The 12,243-nt window shown below is 44.9% G+C and overlaps 1 protein-coding gene across 1 annotated transcript in view; it reads left to right on the top strand.

Moving 5' to 3' along the window:
* Positions 1-3,374: 3,374 nt before the first annotated feature.
* Positions 3,375-12,243, top strand: part of LOC135787680 (interferon-induced protein 44-like) — a 32,864-nt gene continuing 23,995 nt past the window's right edge. The window contains exon 1 of the mRNA XM_065297590.1: positions 3,375-3,392. The gene's annotated coding sequence lies outside the window, so the exon portion shown is untranslated. The remainder of the gene's footprint in view (positions 3,393-12,243) is intronic.

Genomic DNA, 12,243 nt, shown 5'->3' with positions numbered 1-12,243 from the left:
ACCATTAGACCATTTTCCTTGATGGTGCACGTTGGCTGCCGCTGGGTACGGGTCTCTCTGTCTTTCATCTTGAAAGCATAGTCTTCGACATCTTCTGAGGCTCTACTCACACCATCTTTTCTGTCTTTAATGTCCTTACGCCTACATGTTGCATCTTTGTGTGTGTCTCTTCGGCATATACTACACCACACTTTCTGTCGACATGCTCTAGCTCTATGGCCTTTGTTACCACACTTAAAACACACTATCTCTGCATCATCTTTGTTCCACTCACGTGCGTTCGTCTTTGCGGGTCGTCGTCCAGCTTTCCCATGAGTTTTCATCACACTGTCGCTCGACTCAGTAGCTTTTATCTTTTCAGTTTCCTCAAAATCACGTAGTTTAGTCTTGAACTCAGCAAACGTGATTTTGTCATCTGTATGCGCCACGTGTATTGCGAATGGCTTAAAACTCTCAGGCAGTCCTTTTAAGACCATAGCCACTAGCAACTAACGTTTTACCTGCGTTACGCAGTGCCGTAATGGCGATCTCTGCCCTGATGATATAGTCCATCACACTTTCATTGTTTGCTTTTTGAAGCGACGTCAACATCGTGTATAAACTTATTATACGGGGCTTTCCCTTCCCTGCATAATATCCCCTCAGTATTTCTAGAGCTTTTCTTCCGTTGTTGGGCGCATCTCTCATAACTAATGATAGACTTTTATCATCTAACATTAAAATGAGTTTGGCATATGTGACCCGTCACGGAAACCAGGGACTCAAGTCGGCAGCACAAGTTTCGAGAAAATGAGAAACAAAGTTTTTTTTTCGAAATTTGTGATTTTCGTTTTATTGCAGAATCTGTTAGTTGAGATCACGAAGAAGCCTCTCCATGTTTGAGATAGCAGTTTTTGTATATTTAAAAGCGTTCATTTTGCGGTTGAAATAGGCTTGTTTTTCCGGAGATTCTAGCGTGCAGCGGGGGGCGTCATTGTCTGTGTGTATATTTACATACTGTATAAGCTTGTGTTTTCGCCTCCGCCCCCAAAGGGAACAGCGTGACTACTAAATAAGGATAGTTCGCCCAAAAATGAAAATAATGTAATTAATGACTCACCCTTATGTCGTTCTAAACTCGGAAGACCTCCGTTCATCTTCGGAACACAGTTTAAGATGTTTTATCGTTAGATTTAGTCCGAGAGCTTTCCCCTTCATTGAAAATCTATGTATGGTTTCCATGTCCAGAAAGTTAATAAAAACATCATCAAAGTAGTCCATGTGACATCAGTGGGTCAGTAAGATTGTGTTGATGCATCGAAAATACAGTTTGGTCCAAAAATAGCAGAATTACGACTTTATTCAGCATTGTCTTCTCTTCCGGCTCGAGCGTGAAGTCACGTGACTGTAGTGACGCGCTGCCCTGTTCCTCAGACATGTTTGCTAAGTTTTTTTTTTGTGTCTCCCCAGACTGTAAAGCTCGGGCGCACAAAACAAAAGAAAAATAAAAGAAGCTGGGGCGGAACAAATAACAGTCAGCCGCATCGTACGTCAGCCGCGTCATTGACTTTATGCGGCGCCGCAGTCGGATGACGTCAAAGTACCGCGAGAGCTCTTCAAGAAATCTTACGGAGTAGTTTAATTTCGACTCGCTCTCGCGGTACTTTGACGTCATCTGTATGTCAGTTCTTGCAGCGCAGCATGAGTCCAAACACACAGAAGTTACACAGATATCGTTGTATTCTTCATTTAATTGGCTACATGTTTTGTCTATCAATATTTTCCATGAAGTCATTGGCTGATGGAGGAACGAGCGAGCCATTGGTAACCTCTCTAAAGGATGTCACGTTTTCGACGGCGCTGTTTGGATGATCTATTATACTACTTCCCTATTTTAAATACAAACTTTGAAGGCGGGTTCATGTGTTTAACGGAGTGTAAGCTCATATACCCTTACATGTTACGATTTAAATAGTCTTCAGATTATATATTATATTGTATTACCAGACATTCATGCGAAATCTGATGTAAACAATCTATATTTCACGGATTATACGCATTTGTGGACAAATATGGTCATTGGATAATCTGAAACAGACTGGATTCGACTTGTGATCCCCACAAAGGTAAAAGAGTCATGTTTATTTTTGCGGGTTGTCATTTGGTCATAAAATACTACATATGATGCTAGAACATCTCAAAAAGGGTTTTACAGGGGGTATGGCTTAGCTAAATGAGATGTAAATGAGCCCTATTGTCTCCCCCAGCTGAAAAGAAGAGTCCCTTTCATCTCGATTTTCTCGGTTTGAGTATTTCTGAGTTCCTATATTCAAATGGCCACAACTTCTCCAAATCTTATCAGATTTCCATGTTTACACATTGTTGGAAAGCTTAGAAACTGCACTTTCAGAATCTGTGAATAACTCAAAATGCCCAGATCCGACTTGTGTCCCTACTTTCCGTGACTGGTCACATATGCGTCTGCATTTTTCTTTGCATCCGCTGCTATCTCAGCTTCTGACTGCGGTTCTTTTAACACCGTGTCTTTTAGTCCAGATAAATGAAAATGTCCCAACATTTTAGTTTCCCAAATCTCATACCTTGATTCATCTCCATCGAACAGTAGTCGAGGCATATTGTACGTCCTTCTTTGTTCATCCGTCATCGTTAGCACGCGGTCCGTTGCGACTTTCTAACAGTGGAAAACAAGCTCCTCCAAATAACTCCTGGGCCCATAACCTGTTGAGTTGTGCTACTGTTGCAGCTAGCGATGCATTCGGAGGTAAATGATGAGGATGGAGATTAATCTTTTAGTATGTTTATTAACTGGCTGCCGACACATCATTCTCACGGTCGGAGCAGCTCTCACACACACTGATGAACACTGAGAAGAATACTATGGTGGCTTACAGAGGACACACATATACGCAAACGCGTTTACAATAGTAAACCTTTGGTGCCCTCTTGTGACCACTCACATGCACAACATTATATTACATTACATACACAACTGGGGGCACAATAACCATATTCCAACAACTAGTATCTAATAAATAAGCACTAGTACCTTTAGGTATTTTTGGGTATCAAAAGAATAAGTGCTAGTATCTTATTCAATAGTTACTTATAAAAAATAAAATAAAAACTAGTAACATAAAATATATAAATGTAATGGTAAATGGTTTAAATGTCCAGAAAACTTAATTCATAACAGCACTCATTCATAATTGTATTAAATATATAAAGTTATAGTGTGGTGAGATGTTTATATGTAGTACTATTAATTATTGTTGTTGTTAACATTTGTCTGAAATATGGCATTCTGACGTAGCTTCGCCACTGGGTGGAACCTGATTGTTAGGGAAATGAAAGTAGATTTTTATGATTTACTTTTAGCAGTTCACTGCAGATTGGTGAGTACTCATTCTATATTATTTGAAATGTTCTATTGAAATATATTGTTAGCCCATATGTAAAGAGATGTACAGTCAGCTAGGATTTGTCAATGAGATAAAATGCCCTAAGGACCAATTGCTGAACTGTTCACCTGTCACACTCTGAAATGTAATACTGGTTTGAATAAGAGCTTTTAAATGAATAACTTGAATTATGTTAAGTAGAGCAGGATCTCATAAAATGTGGATACATTTTTAATGTGTGATGAGAACTTTTTAATTATTAAAAAAAAATGTGATGACAGGTTGTTGTGGAAACAACAATGAATTAAAGTGAACGTAGAGAAACAGTAGAGATATTCTTTAGAAAAATTCTTAAACTCATCACAACTCAATTCACAAAGTCATTAAACTTAACCACACCTGTTTTTTAGTGTAGTCCTGAGATTGAGATTTCTCTATACTACTCCCGCTCCACCAACTTCCTCGTTGTCAGCTGATGACTTTGCAAACTTTTTCACCAACAAAACATAATCCATCAGCAACAAATTTTCTACACCACAAACCTCAGAACTACACTCGTATCCGACATCCATTTTTTTCTCTTCTTCTCCACTGACTGACATTGAAGTTACTAACGGTGCACTTGATGCGTGTTTGACCCTCAAAGCCTGGTTTGTAACACATTCCTGCTCACCAGCACATTTCCATTCACTTTTAAGTAGGCCCTGGTCACTCCATTGCTTAATAAAGCCAAACTGAACCCCTCGCTCACGGACAGTTATAGACCTGTCTCACTCATTCCATTCATTGCGAAAACACTTGAAAAAGCTGTTTTCCCGCTTCCTTTCTATCACTGAACAACCTAGTAGATGACAAGGAGTCAGCCTTTGACACATTAAACCATCAGATACTAGCCACTCTATCATCGCTAGGGATTACAGGTACTCCTCTCCAGTGGTTCAAATCATATCTCCCTGATAGATTCTTCAGGGTGAAATTTAATATTGGTTTGGAAAAGAGCTTATTAAAAAATAAATAACTTGAATTGTTATGTTAAAGGTATTGCGGAGGATTTTCTTTTTCCGGTTGGATCATCAAGACTATTGGTCCTCCTAGTTGTCAATCAGGAGTATTGCGCAATTGCATTTTTTTAAAAAGTGGAGAAGGCGGTTCTTTTCTAAAATTCGAAAAAAAATCCTCCGCTACACCTTTAAGTAGAGCATGATCTCATAAATTGTAGATCAATTTTTAATGTGTGATGAGAACTTTTTAAATATTTTTTATAAAGTGTGTGGTGATGACAGGGTATTGTGGAAATGACAATGAATTAATGTGAACGTAGAGAAACAGTAGAGATATTCTTTAGAAAAATTCTTAAACTCATCACAACTCAATTCACAAAGTCATTAAACATAACCACACCTGTTTTTTAGTGTATTGCAGAGATTGAGATTTCTCTGTCCCCCTCGCACTCCACTTACTTCCTCATTGTCAGCTGATGACTTTGCAAACTTTTTCACCAACAAAACATAATCCATCAGCAACCAATTTTCTACACCACAAACCTCAGAACACATTACACTCATATCCAACATTATTTTTTTTCTCCTTTTCTCCACTGACTGACACTCAAGTTACTAAGGGTGCACTAGATACACATTGGACCCTCAAAGCCTGAGGGGCACGCTATCCACAGCCCACCAAATGGTCACTGAGGTCCCTCAGGGATCAGTGCTTGGTCCACCCCTTTTTTCGATCTACACAATATCCTTAGGACCTACTGTATCATACAGGCACGTGGCTTCTCCTACCACTGCTATGCTGATGACACCCAGATCTTCTTCTCATTTTACCCAGATGATCCCACCATAAGCAGCACGCATTACAGCCTGCTTTGAACACATCTCGGCTTGGATAAAGAAACACCACCTCCAGTTGAACCTAGCTAAATAGACTAGACTGAGCTGCTTCTTTTTTCGACACAAAATCAAAATACGGCAAAACGTATCCAATCAACTTTTACTACTTCCAAAACTGTCAAAAACCGCTGTGTAGTCTTTGACTTGCAAAGACAAAGACAATGCAATTATGCCGATTTGCAATATCAATAAACCAATATCAGGAGAATACAGCCATTCCTTATGGAGCATGCTGCACATCTCCTGATCCAGGCCCTGGTAATCTCTAGGCTGGACTCCTGCAATGCTCTCCTTGCTGGCCTTCCTGTGCGGTCACTCATACAACTTCAGTTAGTTCAGAACGCAGCAGCTCAGCTCCAAAAGGGCTTATGTAACGCTGCTCTTCAAGTCACTACTGATTACTTACCAAACTATCACTGTGTCACCCGGTGACGATTTACAGGGGGGCGGAACCAAAGATGGGGAAGATTGGTTACGCCCGGAAGCGTTTCCGCCCGGACGGAAGAGTAGGAACACCAGAACTTCCGGTAAACGCCGTGAGGCGAAATCAAGCCAATTTGAACGCAGGTGTGGATGATAAACATAGCGGCTGGGGATTGGACGCTGTGAAGAAGAGAGGGATATAAAAGACAGCCTTTAATACAAAGAGTGAGTTCGGTTGTTGGGGTTCATTGTTGGAGCTGTGGTGGCCGTGTGGTGTCAAAAAACCGTTTCGGTGGCAGAGAGAAAAGACATGGGCACATTCACGCTGGGAACAGTAAGGAGTTTTGTTCACTGGAAACGAAGCAGAAGAGGAAAATAGAGCCAGAGGCTGAGTAAGTAATAATCCTGAAGATTTCGCAGAGTGGTGGGAGAGCCGGGTAGTGACGATCCTGGGAGAAAACACGGGCTGCAACAGCGACGTCTATCTTGCTGGCTTCCACGTCCAACGCCAACCGGTCCCAGGTGAAATTCGAGGAAGACGGGGTTGCGACCTTAATGTGCACATAGAATGCTGTGGGTGAGTCTGTGCCTTTTGCTGTGAGGATACACTTTGAATAAGTGCAGTGGTGTGCTGTGGTTGTATTGTCGGCAGCCCCCCCTCCCTTCACTGGATCCGCCGTGGGAGAACGAGAGGCTGTGGAAGCCGGTTAAAACAACCCATTGTATATGCTGTGTGTGTGACCCTGTATTGAAGCTTCAGTTGTGACGTCTGTTCTGGTCATCCCTTGGATTCGGCCTAGCTCAGTGAAACAGTGATGAAGGACATCGACTGCGTAGACTGCTGTGAGTAAAATCCACATTAAAAAGTGTTTGTGTGTATGGAGAAATTCGTACTGTCATAGGAACGGTGGCGAAGATCAGATCTCTCCTGTCACGGAGCCTCTTCAAATGTGCGCCCCTGTCCAGTTCTCTGTAGCGGAAGTGCAAGAGAGGAGAGGGCAGCGTTCGTTTCGGCATGATGGTGTTAGATTTCCCCCTTTGCAGTACCAGAGGCATTTGGGAAGGCGAGATCACGACGACTTACCTTCTTAAGGTTTGGAGCATAATTACCCACCGTGAAGTGCAGTCACCGTAAATTCACTATTCATGAGCCGTATCCAATGTTGCTAGTATCTGTTGAATGACCGAGAGTTACGAAAACTTCGAAGGAAGGTTGGAGAAATGCAATAGCTAAAGCTAACTTGCCTTTGCTTTATGTAAGGAGCTGCCCGACTAACCTGTGTGAGTTCCTGGATTTGTAACTGTAATTCCTTTGTACCACAGCTAAAAGCCTGCAGAGAGCGAGTGAACCTGAATATCATACCTGTGAGCTATGAGCCTGTAGAGAGAGAGAACCTGAATACCATACCTGTGAGGTACCTACCTGTACGTCGTCACGGTGAGAGTGAAAGTCCCAGTGACTGTTACGTTATCCTCTGTGTTACAGCTACAAGCCTGCAGAAAGAGAGAAAGAACCTGAGTACCATACCCGTGGAGTACTTACCTGCACGTCATCATAAGTCGACTAGGTGAGAGTTAAAGCCTCAGTGTCCGTTACGTAACCCCCTGTGTTACAGCTATAAGCCTGCAGAAAGAGAGAAAGAACCTGAGTACCATACCCGTGGAGTACTTACCTGCACGTCGTCATAAGTCGACTAGGTGAGAACCAAAGCCCCAGTGTCTGCTACGAATCCTTCTGTGTTACAGCTAAGAGCCTGCAGAGAGCGAGAGCACCTGGATACCATACCTGTGAGCTACAAGCCTGTAGAAGGAGAGAATCCGAATACCATACCTGTAAAGTACTTACCTGCACGTCGTCATAAGTCGACTAGGTGAGAGTTAAAGCCCCAGTGTCTGTTATGCAATCTTCTGTGTTATAGCTAAAAGCCTGCAGAGAGAGAGAGAACCTGAATACCATACCTGTGAGCTACAAGCCTGTAAAAGGAGAGAACCTGAATATCATACCTGTGAAGTACTTACCGGACACCACCCTAGTAAAGCGTCAAGTGGATATACCAGCCTGTCGCCGGAAAGACCCCCAGGGTTACACAACACTGAACCAACACTTACCCTGTTTTAATCTGCCTCCAGGATCAAAAGGAGGGCGCCACGGGATCAAGAAGACAAGGCGTAGGAGCCTCGCCCCGCTGCCCCCCCCCCTTTCTTCCCAGCTCACCTGGAGTGCAGACGGAGAGGTCCTTATTTTTAACTTACCCTTGCCCCTTTCCCTGTCTATTTTAAATAAATTAAATAAAGTGTCTTTTAAATTTTACTTACGCTTGTGTTTGTCTGGTCATTGGGTTGACTTTGGGACCTCCTCAAGGTGGAAACTAGGAAGGGGCGTGGCTGGTTTACATCTGTGGTCCGCCCCGACCTGTAACAACTGCACCAACATACTTTAACACTTTCCTACATTCCTACACCCCATCCAAAACGTTACATTCAGCAAATGCGCGTCACACCTTCACAATCACGTTCACACTTATTTTCCTTCCCTACTTTCAGAGGGTGGAATGATCTTCCTATAGCAGTCCAGTCAGCCACATCTCTTGCAAAAAAATAAAAAAAAATAAAATAAATAAACACTCATCTCTTCCAAAAATACTTGACAAATAGATATTCAATGCATTTCCACCTATTCTATCTTTATAAAAAACAGGTACTGTTTAGGAATAGTGAAAACTTGTAACTTGGTTTAAGCATTGTGATGTCACTAAAGGCTGTGTCCTGGAGGGACGGTACATTTCTCTGAGATGGCTTCAATCACAAACAGCTATGGCTCCATCTGCTGGGCTAGTCGGGAACGTCACCCCTCAAATAAATCAATATTCCCACACAGCTGAGACTGATTAGGATCTGATGAGCTGAAGGCTTTTTAAGGGTGAGAGACACAATCAGTGTGTGTGTGGGGTTTGAGAAATAAAACTCTAAGCTGCACTGGCAGAAGAGGGAAAAAAAGCTGGAGAAACTAACATTGGAAAAACCTTGCCGTTGGAAATCCTTATCAGACTGAAGAAGGGCTTGTTACTGGGTTGACCACAATCTACATGGACTGAAGTAAGAATAGAAGAATGTTTATTTACCTGAGAGAATCAGGACTATGAGAAGAGACCTCATTGAAGTTTGATGCTTGAAGGTCAACAAGATGCCAGAATGATTTTTGTTGTTAATTCCCAAAAACTATAATAAAATCCTTGTTTTGTTTGAACTTTGTCTCCTCACACTACTTGAGCCATCCTGCTGAAAACTGTGTAGCCTCTCATGACATCACAGATGGTGGAGAATGCGGGCATTGCTCAAGCTTCAATAGTGCATGTCAGAGGAGGATACTGAAAGTTTGATCACCCAGTTTTCCAAGTTGGCCGTAAACCCCCCACCGAATAAAATGGAGGAAATTTTGAAAGCCCTTGTTGCTGGCCAGCAAGCCCAGATGCAAGCAAACGCCGCTCTATTGGAGGAGCAAAAGAAAGCCAATCTTCTGAAATCAGAGGAACTGCAGTTGCAGAGACGGATGATCGTCCAAAATGCCCGCCCAATAAAGGCAAGTGATTTTATATCTAAGATGGGGTCCACCGATGACATTGAGGCTTACCTGCATGCCTTTGAAGCCACGGCCACTAGGGAAGACTGGCCCAAGCAGCAGTGGGTTGGCCTGTTAGCCCCCTTCTTAACTGGGGAATCGCTGAACGCTGTCCGGGACCTGGGCCCCGACCAGGTAACTGACTATGATGCCCTGAAGTCTGAGATCCTCAGTAGAAATGGGCTCACCAAGTTTAGTATGGCCCAGCGCTTCCACAGCTGGACCTTCCAACCAGACCAGCCTCCTTCGGGCATAGATGCATGAACTTGTCCGGATCACAAGGAAATGGCTAGATCCGCAGAGGAATACGGCAGCGGCAGTGGTGGAGGCCATTGAAGTGGATCGTTACTTGCGTGCCCTGCCTTATGAGGCGAAGCGGGTTATTAGTCAGCAGGCCTTGAACACGGCTGATCTGACCGTGGAAGCCGTAGAAAGATACCAGGCTACAGCTGAGATGCTGCTGGCTTCGCGGAAAGACCCCAGGAGTTCGTCCCCGCTGCAGGTAGGAGGAGCTCGACTAAAGAACCCCAAGGTCTCGAGCCCAGCCATGTCAGGACCTATCCCAGCTCCAGGGGGAGCCAGAAACCAGTCGGGTTCAGGGAGAGTACAGCGAGAGAGTGAAGCTCGACAGTGTTACCGATGTGGGGAGATGGGACATATCTCTTGGCAGTGCGGGAAACCAGCGGATGAACCTATGCCCACTGCTGAGTCCTCCAGCTCACCACCCGCACACCATTATGCCTCGCTCGTTGGAGTCGTAGATGGGGGCTCAGATCGACCCCCCACCTGCCCGGTGACGGTGAATCAACAAGATGTGGAGGCCTTACTAGATTCAGGTAGCCGGGTCACCCTGGTGCGTAAGGACCTGGTAAGCCCATCATGTCTGACCCCAGGGAAAATCCTCCCTGTTTCCTGTGTCCATGGAGACACCAGAGACTACCCCGTTACGGAACTCACAATGACCACCACCCGGGGCACCATACTCACGGTGGCGGGGGTGGTTGATTCCCTCCCGGTCCCTGTCCTAATTGGGCGAGACTGCCCAGCCTTTTACCCACTCTGGAGAGAAACTCAAGAGAGGCTAATCCAAGTACCTCGTACACGGAGAGACAAAACTTACCCTGAGAATGCTCAAGTGCAACCCTCTAAATCACTCATGCCCACCTGGGCCCTGGCAGGAGTGGCAGATGACCAGACTGACACAGAGGCTGGTCCGGACACGGGAGAAGATGAAGTGGCCCAGGAAAGTGCTCCGGTCCCTAGTGAGGAAGACGTCCAAGCCACCCAAGAGCTTCCCCCTCTCACTGGCCAGTATGGTATGGCTCAATTACAAGATCCCACTCTTGCAAATGCCTTAAGAAATGTGCAGGTATTATAGGGACTAGTGTTAGGTGATAGGACAAGCCCCACTTACCCCCATTTTGCAATAAATAGAGGGTTAGTGTATCAGGTAGCAAAGTAAAATGATGAAGTGCTTGAACAGCTCCTTGTGCCACAGCCGTATCGGGCCAACGTACTCAACCTAGCACACACGCACCTGCTAGGGGCCCACTTAGGTGTAGAGAAGACTAAGGAAAGAATCCTGCGACGGTTCTTTTGGCCAGGCGTACACAGAGAAATAGAGAACTACTGCCGTAGTTGCCCTGAGTGTCAGCAGGTGGCGCCAAAAACCCACATATAGAAACCCTCTCATTCCCCTGCCCATTATCGGAACTCCATTTGAGAGGATTGGGTTAGACATAGTTGGGCCCTTACCAAGAAGTTCCAGGGGACATCAGTATATCCTAGTCATCCTGGACTATGCGTCCCGTTACCCTGAGGCCATTCCACTGAGGAAGGCTACATCCAGACAAATCGCCAAAGAGCTGTTCCTCCTCTCAACTAGTCTGGGTATCCCAAAGGAGATATTGACAGATCAAGGGACTCCATTTATGTCTAGGGTGATGAAAGAACTCTGTGCGTTACTGAAAATTAAACAGCTGAAAACCTCAGTCTACCACCCCCAGACGGACGGCTTAGTCGAACGTTTTAACAAAACACTAAAATCCATGCTACGGAAGGCAGTTGGGGAAGATGGACGCAACTGGGACCAGCTGTTACCATACATACTATTTGCGGTGAGAGAGGTACCTCAGTCTTCTACTGGTTTTTCACCATTCGAGCTCTTGCTTTCCTACAGACCCAGAGGACTGCTCGACATCGCCAAGGAGGCCTGGGAAGAGCAGCCATGCCAACAGCGAACATTGATCGAGCATGTCAGGAACATGAGGGACAGAATGAAGGCCATCTATCCCATGATGCGTGAACACCTAGAGGCCAGTCAGCGGCAACAGCAAGCCTCCTACAACAGGTCTGCTCAACCCAGGGAGTTTAAGCCGGGAGACAGAGTGCTGGTCCTGGTGCCAACGGTTGAGTGTAAATTCCTGGCAACCTGGCAAGGACCATATGAGGTCATTGAACGCATGGGAGAGGTAAACTACAAGGTGAGGCAACCTGGGAAAAGGAAAACTGAGCAGATTTATCATGTTAACCTCTTAAAGAAGTGGCACGCCAGAGAGGCGATATTCAGCTGTCTACCCCCCACAGGGACCAAGGAATTGGTGCGAGAAGAGGTTCAGCTGGGTCCGAGTCTGTCCCCAAATCAACGACAGATGGCCCTGGAACTCGTAGATCGGAACCGGGAGGTCTTTTCCTCCCTTCCAGGACACACAGAGGTGGTCCAACATGAGATCCGCACCAGGCCTGGCAAAACGGTAAATCAGCCTCCATACCGTGTGCCGGAGGCCCGAAAAGTAGCTATACAAGAGGAGGTAAGGAAGATGCTAGAGATGGGAATAATTGAAGAGTCCCAAAGTGCCTGGGCAAGTCCCATTGTACTAGTTCCCAAACCAGACGGATCAGTACG

Source organism: Paramisgurnus dabryanus, chromosome 17 (genome assembly GCF_030506205.2).
Source record: "Paramisgurnus dabryanus chromosome 17, PD_genome_1.1, whole genome shotgun sequence".
Lineage (NCBI taxonomy): Eukaryota > Metazoa > Chordata > Actinopteri > Cypriniformes > Cobitidae > Paramisgurnus > Paramisgurnus dabryanus.
Note: the sequence above shows the minus strand (reverse complement) of the source record. Positions and strands in the feature narration are given on the sequence as shown.